This window comes from Myotis lucifugus, unplaced genomic scaffold, assembly GCF_000147115.1.
Source record: "Myotis lucifugus unplaced genomic scaffold, Myoluc2.0 scaffold_3, whole genome shotgun sequence".
NCBI classification, from domain to species: Eukaryota; Metazoa; Chordata; class Mammalia; order Chiroptera; family Vespertilionidae; genus Myotis; species Myotis lucifugus.
In genome coordinates, this window is record NW_005871051.1 from 20,707,023 (window position 1) to 20,731,289 (window position 24,267).

The following is a 24,267-nucleotide window of genomic DNA, read 5'->3' on the forward strand; positions in this document are numbered from 1 at the left end:
CCTGCTTCTGGTGCCTGATAGGGGGGAGCTTCCCCAATCCCCTGATTGCCCACCAGCTCCTGTTTTTTGACAGGGTGCAGCGCCCCAACCCCCTGATCGGCCCTGCTCTGTGCATGACGGGGTGGCGCCACAACCTCCCCATCGACCCTGCCTTGAGTGTGACAGGGGGCGGTGCCCACCCCCCCAATCGGCCCTACCCTGAGCGTGACTGAGGGTGGCATCGCAACCTCCCGATCCCGCCCTGCTCTGTGCATGACGGGGCGGCGCCCCAACTCCCCAATCAGCCCTGCTCTGAGCCTGACCAGGGGCTGCACTTAGGAATTGGGCCTGCCCTCTGCCACCCGGAAGCAGGCCTAAGCCAGCAGGTTGTTATCTCCCGAGGGGTCCCAGACTGCGAGAGGACACAGGCCGGGCTGGGGGACCCCCCCCCCCCTCCGAGTGCACAAATTTTTGTGCACCGGGCCTCTAGTATAATTATATTCTGCTTGGACATTGGATTGTAACTCAGCAGCCTTAGTCATTTGCAGTCATTTTGCAGTTTATAGTTTATGACAAATTTCCACATATATTATCTAATGTAATGCTCACATAACATTGGGATGTTGGGGTCAGCAACTCTAAAGGCAGAAGTGAGGTGGAAGAATGTGGATTCATCAGACATGGCAGTCTAGGCATTCCCCGTCCTGACAAATGTATCTCTTTGTGAACCCTTGAACAACAAACACATCAGGTGCCTATTTTGTGGGGGCACATGGTACTACCCTCCAGTGTTTAAGATAAAATAGACATGCCATGTGACAGGTTATGCATATGAAATGTCAGATCATGGTTCTGCAGCTCAGCAGAAGTGAGAGCAAAGAGCTGGGTCTCACTGTCAGCTTCTGCACAGAGGGGAGATTTGAGCATTACCATGGAGCACAGCAGGATTTCCATAATAGTGATGTCCAAGTCAAACATGCATATTCATTTTTTAATATAAAATCTACATAGAGCATCTTATAGTCTTTTCCCCATTTAATCCCTTTCAGATCCTGACCCTTTAAGTAAACAGTTCTCTTGGGGTTCAGAGAGCCAATGTAATCTCTGAGTATTACCCATTCTAAAGAAAATTCATTTGAATGCTGGCTCCCTCTATTAAGGTGAAAATCAAATTCTCAAGAAGTAGGGCACAGGCAGGGGAAGGAGAAGGGACTGACATTGCTCAGTGTGGCCCAGAGTCCCTTGGCTCAACTTTGTCACTCTAATGAGGAAACCACCTTCTACAGTCAGTAGTTTTAATCAATGGAATGCAGCTTAATTGTGCTAATTGCATATTAAACTGGTGTTAGGTTATCAAAGTGCTGAGTCAACTATCAGAAATGGGTTTCTTCATCTTTTACCAGCATGATTTTTTTTTTATCATTGGATTGAAATGCTAGAATAAGACGACACTTTGCAAAGATGTCAATTCTATAAGTTGAGGTGTTGAACTTTCAAAAAGTTTATTGCAGAATAAGTATCTATATATATAAAAGGCAAAGATGCTAAGTGTCTGACCATCTGACTGATCACTATGATGCACACTGACCACCAGGGGGCAGATGCTCAATGCAGGAGCTGCCATGACGTGCACTGGCCATTTACAGAGGAACAGCGCCGCAGACCTGGCACCCACAAAGCAACACTCAGTTCCCCTAAGTGAGGCACAGGCCCCACCACCATCCCAGAGCGACAGCCCACCAAATGGCAGCCAATGCTGCTGAGACCCCCGTGGCGCAAAATGTGGCCCACAGCCCAGCCGTGGCTGTGGGCACCAGGTAATGACATCACGTAGCAACACCTGGCTTCCTCTCCCTAGTGACTAGCCTTCTTGGACTTTCTTCAGCCCAGGAACATGACTTGCTTTATAGCCAGGTGCAAACATTTTATACTTTAACCAGATATTTGTGAAGCATTTTCCTGTGCCTCATCTCATTTAATCCTCACAGAAGTCCTGGAGCTGGTAGATAGGAGACTCAGCGGAATCCTATTTTCTTTTCATTAGCCAGAAAAAGATTTAGAAAGTTTAGAAACTTGACCCAACTGAAAAGAAGAAATGGTGGACCTTGAAAATAACTTCAGGTTTTCTCACTGTGGAAAATATAGTCAAACACTGATGCAGTTAAACATTTTACCCTTTGTTCTCCCTGCATGATCTACAATAATGATCTGCTTTGTGTTGATATTTACTGCTGTGTGGCTGGCAATTACCTGAAAGATAAGTTGTGGAGCTTCACTAGGCTGGAAAAAGTTTAGCTAAATCAGAAAGCAGGTCTAATTAAGCAAATTTATTCTATATATATAAAAGGTTAAGTTGACTCATGCATGCACGATACATATAGAGCTCTCACTGGAGCCAGTCACACTGTGTGTTTCCATCTGTCATTGTCCATCATGAATTTGGTTGACACTTCTATTATAGAGAAAGGGCAAATAGCGATATTAAAATATTTCTTCTAATTAATTTCCTTTCAATGTGCACAGATTCGTGCACTGGGCAACTAGTCCTTTATAAAACTGGAGGAGTTTTATAGTAGTCTGGAATTGTTACATCCCACTTCTCACATTGATTCAAATGCTAGTTACAGATTTTAAAACTTCACAGCGGCAACAAAACATTAAAGGAAATAAGCATCAAACCCTTATTTTGTATTTTAATATTCCACATGGAACCACCACATAAAAATTCTATAATATATTTGACCTTTATTCTTCAATTTGACCCACAGGCTCTATGTACTCTCCTCCCCAGAAGTGGCTGCTCCTGTTGACATAGATATTAAATGGCTAGCATTAGGACTGGTTTCTATGGTTGCAGAATAAAAGATAGATTTTCTATTATATTTTCTAAGCAAGTGGAACAGCCAAACCTGTTGGAGAAAGTCCAAATGTTGAATCCAAATAATAGAGCCAGGAATTAAGATGGGTTGAGGAACAGAACCAAAAAGCTGGACCTGAATGAATATGGGATTAAAATGAGAATAGATCAGATGTATGGTGTGCAGGTGGCCTAAGCTGGCTTGTATGTCCTGGAGCAGAATAGTCAGCACAGGATCCAGCATGAAGAATAAGCTCAGGTAATTGCATTGGTGATGGTTGCCTTAGCCAGGCTCAGAAGTGTTGCCTTGGATGGAAAATAAGCACTTCTCTGTAGATTGATCCTTGAGAAATTGCCATGAAAAAGTTGGTTCTTGGTCATAGGAGGGATGAGTGAGATAACAGATAGGTGAGTGAGATTCCATCACCCACTAAAATAGGTCACAATGGCCAATTTGTGGATTAAGAAAGACACTCTTACTACACTCTCACTATGGCATGGTTTCACTTTCAGCTCAGACCCACTACACAGGTGCAGTAGATTCAAACATGAAGGCCCATTTTGTTCAGAGAAACACCCACAATCTGGCCAATCTTCAGTTATTTTATGGCAAGATTTATGGACCAGTTAGTGGTATTTTCAACCCTAAATTAAGAATTTCGTTCCGATGGAAACTTTAAAAATCACACTACTCAGCGATGCATATATTCTTTCAAATTACTATTATAATAGGCAAGATATGGAGGCAACCCAAGTGTCTATCAATAGACAAGTGGATAAAAAAGTTGTGATATATATATATATATACACACACACACACAATGGAATATTACTTGGTCATAAAAGAAGAATAAAATCCTTCCACTTGTGATAGCATGTATGGGCCTAAGTGAATAAGAGAAAGATAAATGCCCTATGATTTCACTTTTCCTTGGGATCTAAAGAACACAATAAATGAACAAATGAAATGGAAACAGATTCATAGATACAGAGAAAAGACTGATGGTTGCCAGAGGGGAGGGAAGTTGGGAGACTGGGTAAAATAGTTGAAAGAACTAAGATGTACAAATTGATAGCTACAAAATAGTCATGGGGTTGTAAAATACAGCATAGGTAATAAAGTCAGTAATATTATAATATCTATGTATAGTGCCAGGTGGGTACTTGAAATGTGGGGGGGGGGGAGGAGTCACTTTGAAAGTATATAATTGTCTAACCACTATACTGTATACCTCATACTAATACAAAATAATATTGAATATAAACTATAATTGAAAAATAAAATTTAAAAAATCATACTACTTAGTACACAGGATCAGTGATTTACTAAATAGAATACCAGGGCTTTGCAACAGTTCATGAAGCTTCCCAAGAGCCTTGCTAATTACACTGGAGCAATGAGGCTGCCTGTCCTTTCTTACAAGTGTGATGTTGAGACTGTAATACAAGGACATTAAAACCCCAGTATAAAGTTCCCCCATTCCTCTGCCTGCCTTTGAATCTCTGACAAAACACAAGTTATGGTAGCTGATTCCTTTGTCATAGTAAGTTCTAACTAAATAGCCTTTGCTTGTTCTCATTTGAATGGTCTTTATTTATTCACACACACACTTTTCAAACCACAAAGCCAGACTGTAATAATCAAGGGGTAAGCTGACCCACTATCACCCCAATATCTAAAACAGTATCTGGTTCATACAGACATAATGAATGAATGAATGAATGAATGAATGCATGAAAACTGACAAAGCAAGGGCTTTTCTTATAAGAAGAGGTCATTTAGGTAAGAGAGTCTCAGTATGAGACTCTTCATGAGTTGACTATGCAATCTAGCTCCGGTCACTAAGTTCTGGGAGCAATGGTATGGAAAATGGGTATTACTTAGAGGTACTTAGTGGTTACATGGATTAGCTCATTGCTATTACCCTGCCCCATGCTCAACTTGGAAATGAGGACACATTGCTTTCTGGCTGTTGAATTTTAAGATCAACACATAACAGATCATATCACAGATATGCAAATTAAGAAGTTTAAAAAGGAGACTACAGAAAAATGAAAACACAAATTACAAATTGTGTAAATTTCTCTCAAGGAAAAGGTGCAGATTACTATGACAGCGCAATAAAGGACTAAATTTAGATTAATGTCAGGGAAGTTGCCTAATGAAATGACTTTAAAGCTGGAACCAGCAGAAGTAACTATAACCTGATTGAAAATATTAACATATATAACAAATGAGGATGGGTGTGCTCAGCCATGGAAGTAAAGAAATGAAGAGTAACAGAGAGATGTTGCAGTGTCCAGACTTTGGGTGTCAACAAAGCTATCACCAGCATGGCTGGTGGATGCAAATTTCCCCTGGCAAGATACTCATTATCATGAATAGCCAGCTCCCTTATCCTCTTCTATTAAACCTTAGCCTCCACCATTAAACTTTCAATTCATCGCCATTCTATTCTGAATCCATGCCACATTTTCTATTATAATTTGGATTCCCATGTGGGTCTGCATGGAGAAAGTACACATTGATCGTGTGAATGATGAGTGGTTTCTGATTTCTAATGGTGGTGTCTCTTGGCTAACTAATAAAGTAACTTCTGACTATAATTTGACTTTACATTAATATGACAATGGGGAGAGTGAGGCAAATATATATTTTGTTTCCTGTGCCTTTAAGTGTGTCACTGCAGATTAATAAATAAATTGGTGTTCTGGTTTCTGCCAGATACTCTGGAGCATTTAGGTTAGCTTCATTCAAACAGCATCTTGAGACCTCATTCTCATGAGATCCCTGCAGCCTCTTAGCAGTCAAGAAGTGTTTAAGGCAGGAGGATAGATCGTGGGACACAGTGATTTCTTGAGAAGTCCTATCTCTCATCAGGTGATGGCTACAATTTCCACCTTTCTCTCCAGCACATACTTCCTTGACTACCAGTAAAACAATGGGAGTGAAAACCACATTATATCTGTTTCAATAGTTATTTAGTTGACATTGTAGATGCTTAAGCAGAAATTATATAACCACTTATCACCTATCAAGAGGCTTTCCAGACTATTAGATGATGTATGATCTAACGTCACTCCAGCCTCTGAATGAATGAATGGTTGAATAAATGAATAATGATGTACTTGGACTCAGGATTATTCCTTCCTGCTGATGATTGAGACAAAATAGGTGCTGACTTTTTCATTCCTAAGGATGAATTCTTCATATAACTGAACATTCAGCCAGGACAAGTTTCCTCATAGTCTCTCAGAATATTCAGATACATCAAGATCCTATCAGGGAATACAGCTTGGAGCCGAACTAGCTTGCACACTACACAGGGATAAGACTAAATAGAGAAGGTGAAGACCTAAGCCTGGGAGGGAATAATACTATTTAAAGAGGAAGAGGCAAGGCTAGATAACAGAGACAAAGGAAATAAGACATTGAGAGGTTGGCTGAAGGCACATATAAGTGGTAAGAACAGAAAATTGCTCAATGGTCAGAGTTTAGTGTCTGTTAAAGGATCAAGAGTTAAGATGAGAAACCCCAGTTTCTTGTTGGAATGTTGGCATGGCGGATGATTCATGTGGCAGATGGTACAGACCGCTGAATTTCACTTTCCTAGAGTAAAATTCCTAGGGCTTGGCTGTGTTACACCACCTCCATCCCTGATTCAGTAAGTGGTAGCTTTTATTACTGAAAGTGCTCTGTCTTATAATGTGTAAGTGGTAAAACAGTAGACCTAATGCAAATAGATGGGTATAATTAATCTCATATGGCACATGAAGAGGAAAGAGATGCCAACACAAATCACCACCTCCTGGGGCCTTGATGTTTTGCTGCCCTTGGAATCAGTGACACAGATTTTGTTATAGGTGAAACTGCAAGATAATGAGGTCCTTCTGGTGGATGGTAACTAAGTCCTCTTGGAAGAGGTCCATTCAGACCACATGACACTGAATTCCACATGCTAAGTGGTCATCTGTGACTATGGTGTATTTTAATGGTGTTCATCAATTTAAAAAAATCCATTTAAGTGGGTAAATGTATGACTATACATTTGACTCTATTTCTTTTTCCAGTATATGCCCAAACTTGACATATTAAAACTTTAAACAACACTGGTAATCTTCCAATTTTTAGAGTCAAAGTTTATGTAGTTGAGATAAGTAATTGACTACAGGTTAATGCTGAAGTTATTTAGGTTGTAGTAATAATCATAATCATAATAATAACTTACATATTTGGAATGTTTATGATGTGGCAGGTGGCTTTCTAAATGCTCCAGGTGCATTATCTTTAATTCATTCTTGCAAAAACATCAAGTAGGTACTTCTTTTTCATATTAAGATAAAAAACTAAGCTCTCGCCAGTTTGGTTCAGTGGCTAGAGCATTGGCCTGCAGAGTAAATTTCAATTTTGGTCAAGGGCATGTACCTCGATTACATGCTTAATCCCCCACCCCAATTGGGGTGCGTGTGGGAGGCAACCAGTCAATGTGTGTCTCTCACATCGATGTTTCTCTCTCTCAGCCTCTCCCCCTCCTTCCACTGTTTCTAAAAATCAATAGAAAAATATCCTCGGATGAGGATTAATAGGAAAAAAAGATAAGAAACTAAATCTTCACTCTTCTAAGGATGTACAATGATTGAGTGTTGGAATTGGAATTTGATTCTAAGCCTATGAGACTCTAGCGCCCCATTCTTACTGCTACTCAATATTGCTCCTTTTTTTTAAATAACAAAACTAAAACAAATATCTCAAATCTGATTTGTTAGCTTTAGGTCCCATTACCGAGAAAAGGAAACAGAACAATTTACAATCTTCTAGGTTTAATGAACAGCTATTTCTTAAACATCTAGAAATTTTTTGACAAAGATAAAAAGCATAAGAGATGATCTCTGATCTCTGCCTTGAGAAGGTAATAATCTTGGAAGAAAAAAAGTACCCACATAAAATAATAACTAACAGGAAAAAAATGAAGAGAATTAATGGGGAAAATAAAAGTATAGGTACACATTCCAAATCCCTGAGATGATGGGATTGTAGGTGGATGAAGTGACCAGCAGATTTAGCATAGATGAGACTTGATCTCAGTCTGGGGAAAGTTGGCATCTCCATTATACCCTCTTTGTCTTAATAGAGATGCACTCTAGATTTGCATATACAAATGAATCACATATTTTAAAAATGTGAAATAAACATATAAACCTAAAAGGACAATACAAAACATAGATGTCTGTCTTGATGAATAAACTGAACACAATATAAAGAAATCACACATAACTAGTTCCCAGAATCTCCTCATGTGTTCTTCCCAATCTGAAACCCAATAAAGCACTTTTGATAAACTTTTTATATGAAAAAAAACTACCAATAAAGGCCCCAAAATTATATTCCTGGCAGCTTAGTGTTGTTCTGAATTAGAATTGGCTTCAGGCAGAGACAAAACAAAATTTGAATTGTGTCTTAAAAAAACAGAAAGCCTTGCCAATAATCAAGCTAGTCTCCACTTAACTAACCCTGCATGTACCTCCCAATGAATAACTGATCAACAAGGAGTTCTTAAGTAACTTTCCAGATGTCGCTGATTGAAACATCCCTCAGCTACCATGACAAATAGGGCAGAATGAAGTGAATGGTAGGCATGTGACACAAAGGTAGCCAAGCCCATCTTGGCAGGACCCTCCCATTCAGCAGCAGACCCCTGAGGCTGAATAATCCTAATGAACACAACTGAACAAAAGTTAAGCCCACTCCTGCTTGAGGCAACTCTAATCCTCCCCCAGCTGGGGCTCATTAGGTTTAAGGACTGGAACAGTCATATTTTCTGAAACACATAGTAACAAGAAAAGCCTAATTAGAGAGCAAAGGGTAGAAGTTTAGCAGCTCTAATAAATATGATGTGCCGAATGCATTATCTATTTGGCAGAAAACAAATTATGGAGTAATCTGCAGTATTCAGACAGTCTAATTTATGGCAGCTCTTTTAAGGAAATGCTTTAACCCAGCATTTCGAGAGTATAAAGCACATCTTAACAAGTACAAGCATGATTTTCTGGAATGTAAAGAGACCTTTAAAAAATGGGAATTTTCTGGAATATATTGAGACCAATGAAATGTGTTTTAAAGATTAATTAGTCCACAAATACTATTCTAGCAACTTGATATTACCAAATGATGGGGAAAATATCTCTTCATTTTTTTTTCTGAAGTAAATGGAAAACTGTTCATTGGACAATTGTTTTATGGGACTCTTTTGATCCTTGATCACTGCTGCTTAAAAGCCTTCAGTTGTCTCCTGTTGTGCTCAGAAACGCAGAATCCGGCCCTCGCATTCCATACCTGCCTCAACTCCCAGCTACTAATTAAGCTTCAGCCAGAGTGACTTAACTTTCTAATGCTCTGCCAGGCTCCTACTGGTCTTGGGATCTTAGTATTGGCTCCTTGCTTCTGCCTGAAAAGTTCTCCCACAAATCTTGTGTGACTGGTTTCTTAAGGTTCAGTTCCCGTGTCTCTTCTGCAGAGATGTCTTCTCTAACCACTCTCTATTCAAGGTTGTCCAGACTCTCTTATACCTTCATCTGATTTCCTTCATAGCACTTATCACCTACCTGAAATTAGCTCCGCTGATTACTTATTCCCTGTCTCTCTTATTAAAGTGTAATTCAATTGAGCAGTGATTTGTCTTGCTCTTTTCATCTTTGATCTCCACTGCCAAGAACAGGGCCTGGATGATAGGTGCCCACCATCCTATATAATAAAGAGGTAATATGCAAATTAACCCTCATACCCTCACAAGATGGCCGCCTACAACCAGGTCAGCAAGGGGGGTTAGTAAGGGACGACCAAACGACTGAACAGCAGGCTGAGTGGGGCGACCAGGCCGGCAGGGGGGTTAGTGAGGGACGACCAAATGACTGAACAGCAGACTGCGTGGGGCAAAAAGGCCGGCGGGGGGGCACTTGGGGGCAACCAGGCCAACAGGGGAGGCAGTTAGGGGTGACCAGGCTGGCAGAGGGGGCAGTAAGGGGTGACCAGGCCAGCGGGGGGGAGCAGTTAGGAGTGACCAGGCCGGCAGGGAGGGGGCAGTTGAGGGCGACCTGGCCAGCAGGGAGGGGGCAGTTAGGGATGATCAGGCCAGCACGCAGAGGCAGTGAGGGGCGATCAGGCCAGCAGGGGGCGGGCAGTTAGGGGCGACCAGGAAGGCAGGCAGGTGAGCGATTAGAAGCCAGCATTCACAGATTGTGAGAGGGATGTCCAACTGCCGATTTAGGCCCGATCCCTAAACCGGCAGTTGGACATCCCCCGAGGGGTCCCGGATTGGAGAGGGTGCAGGCTGCACTGAAGGGACCCCCCTGTGCACAAATTTTGTGCACCAGGCCTCTAGTATTAATATAAATATAAATAAGCTAATAAATAAATGGAGAGAAACAGGTAAGTTTCGGTTCCAGAACTATGACATACAATTCAATGTCACAACGTATATTTTAGAAATGAAATATTCTTAATTTACATAGAAAAAGTCGTACTGCAAGCAATATCATCGTTTGTATCATTGTAACAACTTTCCTATGATTGAAAAATGGACTGCAAGAACATACTATCTTTCTCTAGCCAGTGGGAATATTAAGGTTCAAATTGGCCTCTGTATTTGTTCAAGCCAGGACACATTCAAAGTAAAACCAAAGTTAGAATTCAATGATTTCTAAAACTCTGAATTTATCTCAACCCTGGATTGATCTTGCCACAATTTTTTTTTCTGACTGAAAATAAACAAAATAGATATAAATGAAGAAACCTTCACACAATATCACAGTGACTCTGTAATAAGAATAATTTGTAAATTTTATCTGAATTATTAGTTTTTTAAAGTACTTGTTTTTATTTTCTTAAAATCAAAGTGAGCATTCCCTTGCCATCTATTACAATATATGCAAATAAAAATTGAATTTCATTTCAACATTTTTTCTACTTACATTACCAAAATGACTTTCAATGATTGAAGGATAATCAATTGTCCAGATTAAAGTATAATTACTGTGCAGTTGGCTATTTACATGATTGCTATAAATTGAGACATTACACTAATAGTGTGCTTGATATGCAAACCACATTTGTCAAGTGTCTAAATATAATATTTTTCATCATTATATTATGCCATCTTAGTGATCTCAGGGAGAGCCAAATGATGAGCTACTTCTCAAATAACTAAAACCAACTCCAGGGGCTTATTCTAAATGTTACCACATTGGTGTCTTGTTTTGTTTTTTAAGCAGACCTCCCACAATATTTCAATCACAGAGGTGACCGGTGTCAAGCATTCTACCAATAGTTACAGGAAGGCTCTGGAGTATTTATCCCTCATTGTCTGTACATGGCCAAACAGACCAAAATAAGAGTTGGCATTTTTATTGCTTTCACAAGAGTTAATGAAAATCGTTACTTGTTTAAAGGGTTTAATCCCTTTAGAAATCCAATAATCCATATCCAATTTATTTTGTAAGTCTTTCCCCTTTGCCTCCTCAACTGGATCTGATACTGGATAATGTTACTATGGATACACCTACATGCTTCTAGTTATAGTCAAGGTCCATATCTCATCGTGCCTTGAGGGGAACATGTTTCTGCAGAAGGTTTAGCTTTTGCTCATTTTAGCACATCTCCTGGTTGGAGGTCATAGCTACCTGCAATTGATTTGACCATTTTAATTCTGTGAAGCCTCTAACAAGTTAGCATGACCAGTTAGCAATGGAACAATTTGTTATCTTATCAATAGTAATGATTTAAACACTTAAATCAATTAAGTGCATGTGGATGTAGCTGATGGCTTTGTCTACCTTAGTGATTCTTGGACTCCATCATATATTTCCTTAATTAAACAATATATCACATACTCTGGATTTCATGATGACAGTCTTGTTTAAAAAAATTATTGTAAGCAACATAGACAAAATAATTTTCACAATTAAGGAAAAGTATTGTTAACGTTTAGGTGTATATCTATGAATCTAAACAATTATATATGGTTTTACACAATGAGGTTACATTATAGATAATTAACTTGTACAGCTTTATTGTCAGTGAATGCATGACATTCTCGTATGTGTAGACTGTAAATTGTTTAAGCCTTCTTTTTTTTTGGGGGGGAGCATTTAGGTTGTTTCCATACTTTCTGTTGTTTGTATTTTGCTTTCATAAGCAATGCTGCAAGAAACTGAGACCTAAATACCCAGCAAATTGGGTGTTTGCATTTTAAAATGAAATTTCCCAGTGCCCTGTTGGTGCTTGAAAATGAAATGTCCCAATGCCATGAGGGAAATCAATCCCTGGCTGATGAAGCCAGTTTATCCACAGATTGTGCTGGCCAGGCCTCATGCTTTGTCTGCTGGAATTGTCCCTGCCTCTACATGCAGACTTGTTTTTTCTTTTAAAAAAATATTTTTATTGATCTGAGAGGGAAAGAGAAAGAGAGGGGGTGAAAGAGGAGGAGAGAGAGAAACATCGATTGGTTGCTTCCTATACATACCTGGACCAGGTATATGCCCTGACCAGGAATCGAATCGGCTACTTTTCAGTGCATGGAATGACACTCAACCAACCAAGCCTCACTGGTCAGGGCTTGCTTTTAACCTATCATATCATAATTTTGGGCAAGGTATATGGAACTTTGTGGCCTCACCTTTAGAAACCCAAATACCCAATCCTTTCCTGATAGGGTTGGATATTGGGAACATTTTCTGTATAACCCCCATTTCTAAAGGACTTATAGGGTGGGAACTCTGCCAAAGCTTAAGGACTTATTTCCACATTTGGTCTTTTCAGCCTTGGTTTTTAAAAATGTGGTCATTGAAATACTCATTCTCTATTCCTTTTCTTCTTTCCCATGACACATATTATATAATTATTGTACCTCCAAACCTGTGGGGTACTCACTCTTCAATAAATCAATATTAATAGTAAGTGTAATTGTATAAATAAAACTTTTTCTGTTATCTTCTACATTATGGGGTACCAAATGTCCCAAGATTCTAAAGAAAGGCTCTAAACACCTACCTGTGAGATTTGCTAAATTAGCAAATAAATAAATAAATAAATAAATAAATAAATAAATAAATACACACACACACACACACACACACACAAACACCTTAATTTGGGTGCTCATGTAACTTATCCCAATGAGGACAAATTTGAGAGTGAAAGGGGGACACTATTAATAATTACACTGGTCACATGCTGTAAACCAGAATACATAGCCATTTTACCCTTAAGCCAACATTCACCTCTAGCTAAAATGAGAGACAAGGACAGGAGTGCTGTTAGCCTCCTCAAGGGAAATTAGGGGCAATCCAAGAATAATCAGGACATTTATTTTTCTTGTCACCTGGTGACTGCTGAGAGAAAGGAGCTCTCTGGCTATAGGTGAATGGGTAGCCCTTTAAAAGGTATGTCTTTGTCCTACCCTTCCTCGGAACTGGTGAATGTGACCTTATTTGGAAAAAGGATATTTAAGGGTGTAACTCAGGTTCTTGAGATGAGATCATCCTAGATTACCAAGATAGGTCCTACACCCAAGGACAAGTGTCCTTATACATGATAGAGAGGAAAAGATACTAACAGAGAACTCCATATGAAGATGGAGGAAAATACGGGAGTTATGTAGTCTTAAGTCAATGAATGCCTGGAGCTACCAGAAGCTGAAAGAGAAAAGACTCCTAGAGTCTTTTGAGGGAACATGGTGCTACTGACACTTGATTTTAATATTCTGCCTCTAGAGCTGTAAGAAAATAAGTTTCTGTTGTTTAAGACATAAAGGTTGTGGAAATTTGTTGCAAAAGCTTTAGAAAACCCACCCCAAAATGGAAAACAGAGAATTCTTGGGAGATTATTGTTCCTTGAAATTTGGGGTTACAGAACATGGTCCCTGCCCCTTACAATGCCAAGTTGAAGGTGAAGTCTGCAGTCAGAGCCAGCTGCACTTTCAGAGGGCAGGGCAAGGATGCATGTGTGTTCTTTGGACTAAATGAACACTTCTGAAGAAACCAGGTTAGACTTGTACCTAAAGAACAGCTCCCCAAAATACTACTTTCAGCAATAAAGGAAAACCAGGCATGTACTGCTAGGGCCAGAGCTGAGGAAATGTTTTAGTTATCTACTGTTGTGTAACTAATTATCCTCAAACTTAGCAGCACAAAACAGCCAATATTTCATATCTCACAATTTCTAAGGGTCTTGAATCTGAGAGCAGCTTGGCTGGGGGTTCTGGCTCAGGGTTTCTTATAAGGTTGCATTCAAGCTGTCAACTGGGGCTACAGTCATCCAACCTCACTCACATGGCTGTTAGAAGGCAGCTTCAGTTGCTTCTTTATAGGTTTTGGGGTTTTTTTGTTTTTGTTTTGTTTTTGTTTTACATGGCAGCTGACTTTTCTTGGAGCAAGTAATGATAGTAAGGGAGAGATCAAGATGGAAGCCTTATAACCTAATCTCAGAAATGATATGTAATCATTTTTCTTCCATTCAATCCCAACCCTGGTACAATGTGGGAGGAGATTATACAAGGGAGAACACCAGGAGGTGGGGATCAGAGGGGCAGATATAGGAGGCCAGTTGGAGAGTGTTCCATAGTCAATCACTAAGAGAGAATTACAGGTAGCACCTGCCAAGTGAAAGTGCTTTCTCCTCTTTCTGTATCTTCTTGTCTTGTCCCAGAGGGAGTTAGGAGGAATAGAGGCAGTTGGAGAAAAGGTAGAACAAAGAAACGAACAAAGATTGATAAATGCCCTTTGTTTCATTGCTGGTCAGCAAAAACACAGAGGGGTGGGATAGTAGAAAAGTAGAACTTTGGAGTTTGATGAAAAAAATTAAAGTTTTTATTTTGTTTACTTTTTTTCCTCTTTTTTTATTAAGGTATTACATGTGTCTTTATCCCACCATAACCCCCCTCCCCCCGACCACCCCAACTTTATTATGCAAAAGTAGAGAGAAAGGTATAATGCAACCAGTTTCAGCAATTGTCAGCATTTAGCTTTCCTTCTCTTATTCATGAACCTGTTCTGTTTCCCTTGCCATTTTCATCTTTTCTTATTCCCTACAATTTCTTAACTTTTTCTAATAATGTAGGCTAGAGCCCTTCCTCTCTTCTGAATTTCTGGTAGGTTTCTGTAGAGACTGGAGCCCAAGCCCTAGGATCTCATGAAGAGGTGTATGCTGTTTTTTGGAGGATGTCATTTAATGTCATTATTGACTGTTCAGGCTCTAGGAAGGGACATGGAAGAGGGGAAAGAAAGGGCCAGACCAAAAGATGGACATGAAGAGGCAGAAGCAGCCTCTCTGGAATAAAGAGGGAAGGTTATGGGCAACTCATGCTGAGGGCAGTTCAATGCACAAAGCTGCTTAAGGCCTAGGAGAGATTTCATAGTCATGATGACAAGAGAGATCAAAATAGTCTGTACAGTGAAAAGAATGTAAAAGTCAAGAGTGGGTGTTCATCCCAGATCTACTCCTAATTTGCAATGTGACCTAGGTCAAATCATCTGTATGGTCTCCAGGGCCTTCCTTTGCAAAAATCAGCAGGAGAAATTGACAAGTTAATTACAAAGTTCATCTAGAACAGTGTCTTTCAATTTTTTAAATTATCAATGTTATTATATTAATATTATTACCATCCTGAGGAGACTTTTAAATTTCTAATTGCATCCCCCATGAAATATTAACACAGATGGAGAACATATTTGCTTAAGTACTATATGCTTATCTATTGACATTTATACATTAAAATGTAAGATATTTTTACCCCTCAAGAACAAGTTTTCTTGGGGGTGATACTCCCATCAAGAAGGCATAATCTAGAATTTAAAAGGTAGAAAATAATGTGAAAAAATACATGACAAACATGAAAAACTATGAAAGACCACCCTTCCAACCTAACATCAAAGCACACTAAAAATTACATTAACTAAAAGAGTGTGTTGTATAGCAATAGACAATGGAGAACAGCATCTTGAAATAAACTCACATATCTATGGAATATTTAGGAATTTATTATGATCTCTTTGGCATTTCAAAATTAATATTTGAAGTCTATTTTGCTGGAGATGAGTATTTCTACTCCAGCTTTTTTTCTTTTCCATTTGCATGGAAAATTTTTTCCCATGCCTTCACTCTCAGTTAATATTTGACAAAGGAGGCAAGAGCATACAATGGAGTCAAGACAGCCTCTTCAATAAATAGTGTTGGGAAAATTGGACAGATACGTGCAAAAAAATGAAACTAGACCACTAACTTACACCATACACAAGGATAATTCAAAATGGATAAAAGACTTAAATCTAAGTTGTGAAACCATAAAAATCCTAGAGGAAACCATAGGCAGCAAAATATCAAACACATCTTGTAGCAATATGTTTGCGGATACATCTCCTAGGGCAAAGGAAACTAAGAAGACAATAAACAAATGGGCTACATAAAAAGCTTCTGCACAGCAAAAGAAACCATCAACAAAATGAAAAGGGAGCCCACTGTATAGAACATATTTGCCGATGATACATCTGATAAAGGGTTAATATCCAAAATATACAAGGAACTCATACAACTTAACAAAAGGAAGACAAACAATCCAATTAAATAATGGGCAAAGGACCTAAATAGACACTTCTCCAAAGTGAAAATACACATGGCCAAAAGACATATAAAAAAATGCTCAAAGTCACTGATCATCAGAGAAATGCAAATTAAAATGACAAAGAGGTATCACCTCACACCTATCAGAATGGTTACTAACATCAACAAATCAACAAATGACAAGTGCTGGTGAGGATGTGGAGAAAAGGAAACCCTAGTACACTGCTGGTGGCAATGCAGACTCCTGCAGCCATTATGGAAAGCAGCATGGAGTTTCCTCAAAAAATTAAATATGGAACTGCCATTTGACCCAGTGATCCCACTTCTAGAAATATATCCTAAGAAACCTGAAACACCAATCAGAAAAAATGTATGCACCCTATGTTCGTAGCAGCACAATTTACAATAGCTAACGTCTGGAAATAGCCCAAGTGCCATCAGTAGATGAGTGGGTAAAAAAACTGTGGTACATTTATACCATGGAATACTATACAGCAATTAAAAGAAGAATCTCTTACCTTTTGAGACAGCATGGAGGGACCTGGAGCGTATCATGCTAAGTGAAATAAGTCAGTCAGAGAAAGACAAATATCACATGAGTCTCACTCATATGTGGAATCTAAGTAACAAAATAAGTTGATGAACAGAGTGGATCCAGAGACATGGAAGCATGGAACAGAGTGTGGAATCTCAGAGGGAAGGCTGGGGAGTATGGGTGGGAGGTAATCAACCAAGGATCTTCTATGCATATATGCATAACCCATGGACACAGACAATGGGGTGGTGAGGCCCTGGGACAGGGGGTGGAGCTGGCTGGAGAGCGGGTAAATGGGGGAAAAATGGGACATATGTAATACTTTCAACAATAAAGAATTATTAAAAAACAAATTAACAAACAAAAGCAAAAATAAACAAGTGGAACTACATCAGACAAAAGAACTTCTGCACAGCCAAGCAAACCATAAAAAAAGTGAAAAGTCATTTACGGAATGGGAGAAAATATTGGCAAATCACATATCTGACAAGGGGTAATATACAAAAAATGCATACAACTCAATGGCAAAAAAATCCCCAAACAATTTGATTTTAAAATGGGCATAGGATCTGAATAAATATTTTTTTCCAAAGAAGACATACAGATGGCCAATAGGCACATAAAAAGATACTCAACATTATTAATTATGAGGGAAAGGCAAATCAAACTCACAATGAGGTATCACCTCACACCTGTTAGAGTGGCTATTATCAAGAGTTGGTGAGGATGTGAAGAAAAGGAAATCCTTCTGCACTCTTGGTGGGAATGTAAATTGGTGCAAACCCTATGGGAAAAAATATGGTTGTTCCTCAAAAAATTAAAAACAGATAGTGCCCTTGGGGGTCCCAGATCTGTCTCTTGTTTCAACGGTGTTTGGACTGAACAGACCCAGAGACATCCCTTCTTCCAGCCTCCAGCCTTATCCAGTCACCACCTTCAGAACCACCTCTGAGACCAGCCAACACACAAAGGTTTTTTTCTACCTTAACTCCTTATTGCTAAACAACCATCAGCTCCCAAATTTGTCAGAATTTTCCACTGAGGTGGAGGCTGCCATCAACCTGCATTTCCGGGCCTCCCACACCTACCTCTCTCTGGGCTTCTATTTCCACTGAGGATATGGCTCTCGAGGGCGTGGGCTGCTTCTTCCTGGAGTTGGCAGAGAAGCACCAGGGCTGCGAATGTCTCTTTAAAGATGCAAAATCAGCGTGGTGGCCACATTCTCTTCCAGGACGTGCTGAAGCCTTCCCAAGGTGAGTGGGCAAAACTTAGGATGCCATGGAAGCTGCCCTGGCCTTGGAGAGCAACCTGATCCAGGCCCTTTTGGAGCTGCAGGCCCTGGGTTCTACCCACACAGACCCTCAGCTCCATGACTTCATGGAGAACCACTTCCGGGTGAGGAGGTGAAACTCATCAAGAAGATGGGTGACACCTGACCCATGTCTGCAGCCCTGGGCTGGGCTGGGCTGGGCAAGTATCTCACCCTCAAGCACAACTAGGAGCCTTTGGAGCCCAGAGGCCTTTGAGGGGCCCCTCTGCATTCCCCTGGTGTCTGACTTTTACCTGAGTCTCTCCCTGAAACTACTAGCCATTCTTTTAACCACCTGAAACCCTCTCCCATGCATTGGACCAAATGAAACAATAAAGCTTTTTTGCAGAAAAAAAAAGACTGTGAAACTATTAAGAAAGTGATGTTCCATTTTAACTGTTAAATGAAAGAAGCAAGTCATACAGCAACATGTACAATACAATCCTATTTATATAAAATACATTTTTTATTTTTTTAATCTTTAATTTCTTTATTTAAAATACATTTTTTAGAAACTAGGTTTCTACATACTTTCCTATCTCTATGTCTGTCCATCTATCTATCTAGTGAAGCATATTGTGTCATGAACCCGCTCTGTGACCTCAGGCAAATTGCTTAGCCTCTCTGTGCCTCAGGGTCTCCCCTCATCCCCACAAAGAGGATAATAATGGTAAATGCATTACAGGATTTTGTGCAGATTGTATGAGTTGATCTAGGTAGTGGTCTAGAATTATGTCTGGAATTTGTTAAGTGCTACTAGTATAAATTTTATTATTATTATCTCTTTATATTTAATAAATAGAAAAATGTCTGGAAAGATATTTACCAAACTGTTTGTGGCAATTATCTCAGGGTTAAAGAGGGTGATTGGGTAGAGGACTAAAGTTTCAATTTCATTTTTTACGCCTACCCCCAAAAATCTATTTAGAATTGGTAGAATATTTATGCAGAAAACATATTCATGTGATGCTTGTATAATTCTAAAACAAAAATAAAATGTTTGCTATAAAAGATAACCACATTTTCTTTCAATGAAAATCTTCTTATGAATCCTCCAACTCTTACTGGGCTTTTGTTTTGCCTCATATCATCCACTTTCTAATACTAACCCTTGTTCGTGTTCCTATACCATGAGTTATATTTTTTATGTGACAGTTTGTCTCCCACATAAACTTTCAGATGCGTAGTTGCCTCCATCATCTTGCACCTCTGTTTTGTAACCCCACCATAATGAATGCACTGTGGCAAGTGTGGGCAATGTCTAGGTTAACTTATCAGCCACCTCTTAAGTCCAGAGATGCAGAAGAGACCAGCTCTTTCACACTCAGTTCAGGCATTCAGTCCTCAGGCTTCCTTGACCATACTTGCCCCTTGAGTCACCAACAGACTCCCCATCACAAACAATCTAGCTGCTAGGTCTCATACCAACAGCAAAAGTTAACAGTTAATATCTAGAAAATTGCTGTATGTTCTAATTTAGTTATCAACTTTTTTGCTCTTCATTCCTCTTTACAGTCTTCCTTGAGGACACCAAAGGCAATATTAAAAGTGAAAGGTGAGAAAATGTCAAAATAGTTATTAATTTATTTAAAAGTAATGACTCAGATAAAATTATTATACACATGTTAACATATATTTTACATAAATATATGCATTTTCCAAAACAAAAACATTTACATTTCTGTAAATTTCTTTAATGTCTTACTTAGGAGGAGACATCTGGATTCTCCCATCTTCCTCTGCCTTTAATCTATTGAGATATCACACCTCTTGAAAAGTCTACTGTACATGCATGAAAGACTAACATAGAAAAGGCATATAACATCTTACTATTGTTACAAAATAAAAGTATTTCTTTATATTATTAGGGAAAGAGTGATCTTACAGAATTCCTGGCAAAATCTCAGGAACCCGTGGAGTCCCCAGACAGTACTTTGAAAAGATCCCACTTTGGGAACAGCTGTTCTAATTGAATTCTCAAAAAGAAGGTGTAAGGTGAACAATATTACTATTCTGCTTTCACAGATGTGGAAATTAATGCCTACAGTGGTCAGGGAAGTTGCCTCAAGTTATTACAGTTCATAAGTGGAAGAGTCAGGATTTAAGCTCAAATCCAAACCAATACTATGTTGTATTGCCTTTACACTAGCCTGTACTTCCCTCCAGATCTTGTTAGCCTGACCACACAGAGGTCGCTGATTGCCCTTGTCTATCTCACCTGCTTAACTATTTATTATCTATCTACCTACCCATCTACCTACAATAGAGTGACCATTTATAATTCATTTTGTATCTCTCTTAATGACAGTGTCTGGTAATGTACTTCGAATAAACAAATGAATAAAAACATAGGCATTTTTACATTAATTCAAGTAACATTTAGACTAAAAAATAACTTTCAATAGTTACTCCAACACCTACTATGGCCCTAACTATGTGAAACATGATTTCTCATCTTTAAGCTCAAAATAGATGTACCTAGCCTTTGCAATCGATTCTAGAGTGAGTGACATTGGAGATGTATTCAGAGAAAGTACAGATTTGAGGCTGTTTAAATACTGTCTGTGATTTAGAAGTACACCACTGTATTTGAAAGTCCACCTTTTTAGCAAAGCATCATTTGCCTCTTCAGTATTAAGTCCACGTAAGATGGCTCTATATTATTCATTGTCATATGCTTGGAAGGTCTGTTCCCAACCTTTCAATTCAAGCACATAAATATCCATAGGTCCTTTGTGCATTCAACTGTGAACATCAATTATTTAATAGACCTGGAACATGAGTAGTAGGAAAGAAAATCCTTGAGCTCATATATCTGAAAATATTTCATTATGGTCAACCTCATTCAAATGCTAACCTTAAGAAACAAACACTTGGTTTATAACTTTACCATGAGTTGACTATTGAAAGTGATACTTCGCAGTGTTCTGAATTGTGATGTTCTGATGTGACCCACAGGGGGGAAACATGGGGTTTTTCAAGCTGGAGTTTTAATCAGGAGAACCACAGTATAGTCAGGCCATTGCTTTACTCTAATGTTCTGAAAAAGAACACGTGAGTGTGTAAAACACAAAGACAGGATACGGAGGAAAAAGTGGAACATTTCTGTGCTTACTTTAAGTTAAGTAAACTTACTAATTCACTTTTCAGGTTATTCTCAAATAGTGTCCTATTTCTCTCCAGTCTTGTCCTCACTGCCAGTATCCTAGGTCATTTTTTTTCTCATGTAGATTTTTGACCTGCAGGTACTCTTGAGTCAGTGGGAGTTTTGCTGCTCTTCGACTTGTCTTTCGGACAAGGCAGGAGCAAAATGGACCATGGTCCAAGGTGAATAAACCTTGGGTAGAAAAAGTGGATCAGTCAACCTCAGAAGAGTTTATATGTACAAAAGTTGCCATACCTTACTCATTACAACCCTTCCAACCCATGCATTCTTACAGGATCTCAGGACAGAATAAAAGCCATTAAGGCAAATGCTTACCTGGCTGGTGTTGCTATATGGTTGAGCTTGACCTAGGAACCAGGAGGTTACCATTCGATTCCCGTTCAGGACATATACTGGGTTGTGGGCTCGATCCTTGGGGCGGTCGGGGGTGCAGGAGGCAGCCAACTAATGATTCTCTCTCATTATTGATGTTTCTCTCTCTCTCCCCCTTTCCCTTCTTCTCAGAAATCAATAAAAAATATATTTAAAAAAAAGAAAAAGGAACTGCCTCTCCCTTTCCTGGAGAAAATGCCTCTCTTGTCACAGCACATTGCCTTCATGGAGCCTAAAGCCAGATGACTCAGTTCCATTTACATCACCTTCATCACCTCCTGTTCTGCAAATTATAAAAGGATTGCCATAGTTCATTAAGGGTGAGCAGAAAAACCCTCTAAATGCCATTCATAAAAAAGATGGAGAGGAACCTAATGCAAGAGTGTGAAGAACTAAAACATGTTATTTGAAAGAAAAAGCTGGAAAAAGCATCATTTGTTGAGGATGTACTATTAAATGCTAAAAATTAATCAGAAAAAATAGGTAAATGATTTGTAACTATTCTATGATGGTAACTCACTCAAATTTAAATAATCTAAGGAGAGTTGAAAATAAGTGGATATTTTTCAAGGAAATATTCATATCACAGAAATGTAAATTATTTATATTAGTAGTTTTACCTTATTGCAGGGTGGTAGACACAGTAATATCTTTGAGAACAGTTTTGCTCTGAGCAATGTGTTTTGGAATGAAGATTGTATATGGTGAATAATGTGACCTTTAATACACTATTATCTGCCTCATTGAAGTTCAATTAAATATTTCCAACTAAAATACCAATTCTGGGAAAAATTACCATATTCATTATGAAACCTTCTCACTTTCTAATTTCAGTTGTCTGGAAAGGTCTGAGCATACTGTGTTTCTAGTGTGGCCCAGAGTTTTGAGCCATTCAATCTACTCCCTATGGCGAGCGAGATTTCAGTTGGCTGCTCATGGCCTTCTGCTTGAGCTGTATACCCAGACACAATCCACACACACATCTCAGCCTGACTTCTCATGATTTCAATATTACTTTGTGTTAGTTTCAGGTGTACTGCACAGTGGTTAGACAATTATATGCTTTACAAAGTGTTCCCCTGGTATTTTCAGTACCCACCCAGAATAGTACATCATTATTACAATACTAGAGGCCCAGTGCATGAAATTCATGCACTGGAGGGGAGGGGGTCCCTCAGCCAGGCCTGCCCCTTCTCACAGTCCGGGAGCCCTCAGGGGATGTCCTACTGACAGCTTAGGCCCACTGCCCGCAGTCTGGCCTCCCTCTGCCGGAGGTGACCAGCTGATCAGGGAAAGGCACCGGCCCCATCACCCCCTCGCTGCTGCTGACTCTGGACTCCCTCTGCAGGAGGCGACACAGCGATCAAGGGAAGGTGAGCCTCGGCCTTCGCAGCCACTGCAGCTTCCCTGAGCCTTACCCGGCCCTCATTGCCTGAGCCCCAGGCCAGCCCTAGGCAAGTGGCAGCTGCCATCGCTTCCCCAGTACTGCAAGTCCCCACCCCATCCTCAATGCTGCAAGTCCCCGCCTACCCGCGCCTGTTGCGCACACAGCCTGCTGATCAGTCATTACATGACGGCATCCTGATCAATTTGCATATTACTCTATTATTAGTATAGATTAATAATTATATTCCCTATGCTGTACTCTACCTCTCTTCTATTTTGAACCTTACCCCTCACATTAGACTTAAGGTTTATCACTGCTGTCCTAACCATGACCTTATTGCTATGTTGCTTCAGTGAGACAATCAAGATGCTTACGTATAAGCAACAGTAATGACTCTGGCTGATTTCAGTAGAAAAAAACAAACCATATTAAAGGTCAATAGACTAGCTCACAGAATTTCTGGGAAGTCTGAAGACTTTGAAATTATGCTATGAAGGCTAATATTTAAAAAGCATGGTGCAAAACTAGTCTGGTGACGTTGAATATGCTGCTCCCATTTGGTGGTGGGTGTCAATGCCTGTACCAGTAACATTGCTGGTACTGGGCACAGGAGGCTTCTGTTAGAGGTCTTTGTGACTGAGCCAAGGCATAACCTCCATCACTGCCACCAAAGCTATTCAGGAAGCATCAGGGTGGCTGGGCACAGAGGCTTCTGCATAACTTTGACCCTTAATTTCTGAATGTCCCCAAGGCCAACATGGCTGCTCCCTCTAAGTGCCCAACCTATCAATAGGAGAAGCCAATGCTGAGTCCCAGAATGTCACCATTCCTTAAGAGGGACAGTTAGACAGGACTAAGGTACAAAGAGTTAAACTAGTTTCTGGTCTATTATTCTCCCCAGTTTTTCTTTTCTCTCAATTTCTCTTTTCCTTTATTCTATTCCCTCCCTTTACTATAACAATTAATCACACTTCTGCTGGTAAGTGATGCAGCAGGCTTCAGCGCCCATAACTTAATCAAGACAGCAAACCAGCCAGTCCTTTCATTAGG

The 24,267-nt window shown here is 39.6% G+C and overlaps 1 pseudogene; it reads left to right on the forward strand.

Annotated features, from left to right (window-relative positions):
* The first annotated feature begins 13,745 nt into the window (after window positions 1-13,745).
* LOC111827289 lies at window positions 13,746-18,513 on the forward strand (annotated as a pseudogene).
* Window positions 18,514-24,267: the final 5,754 nt, after the last annotated feature.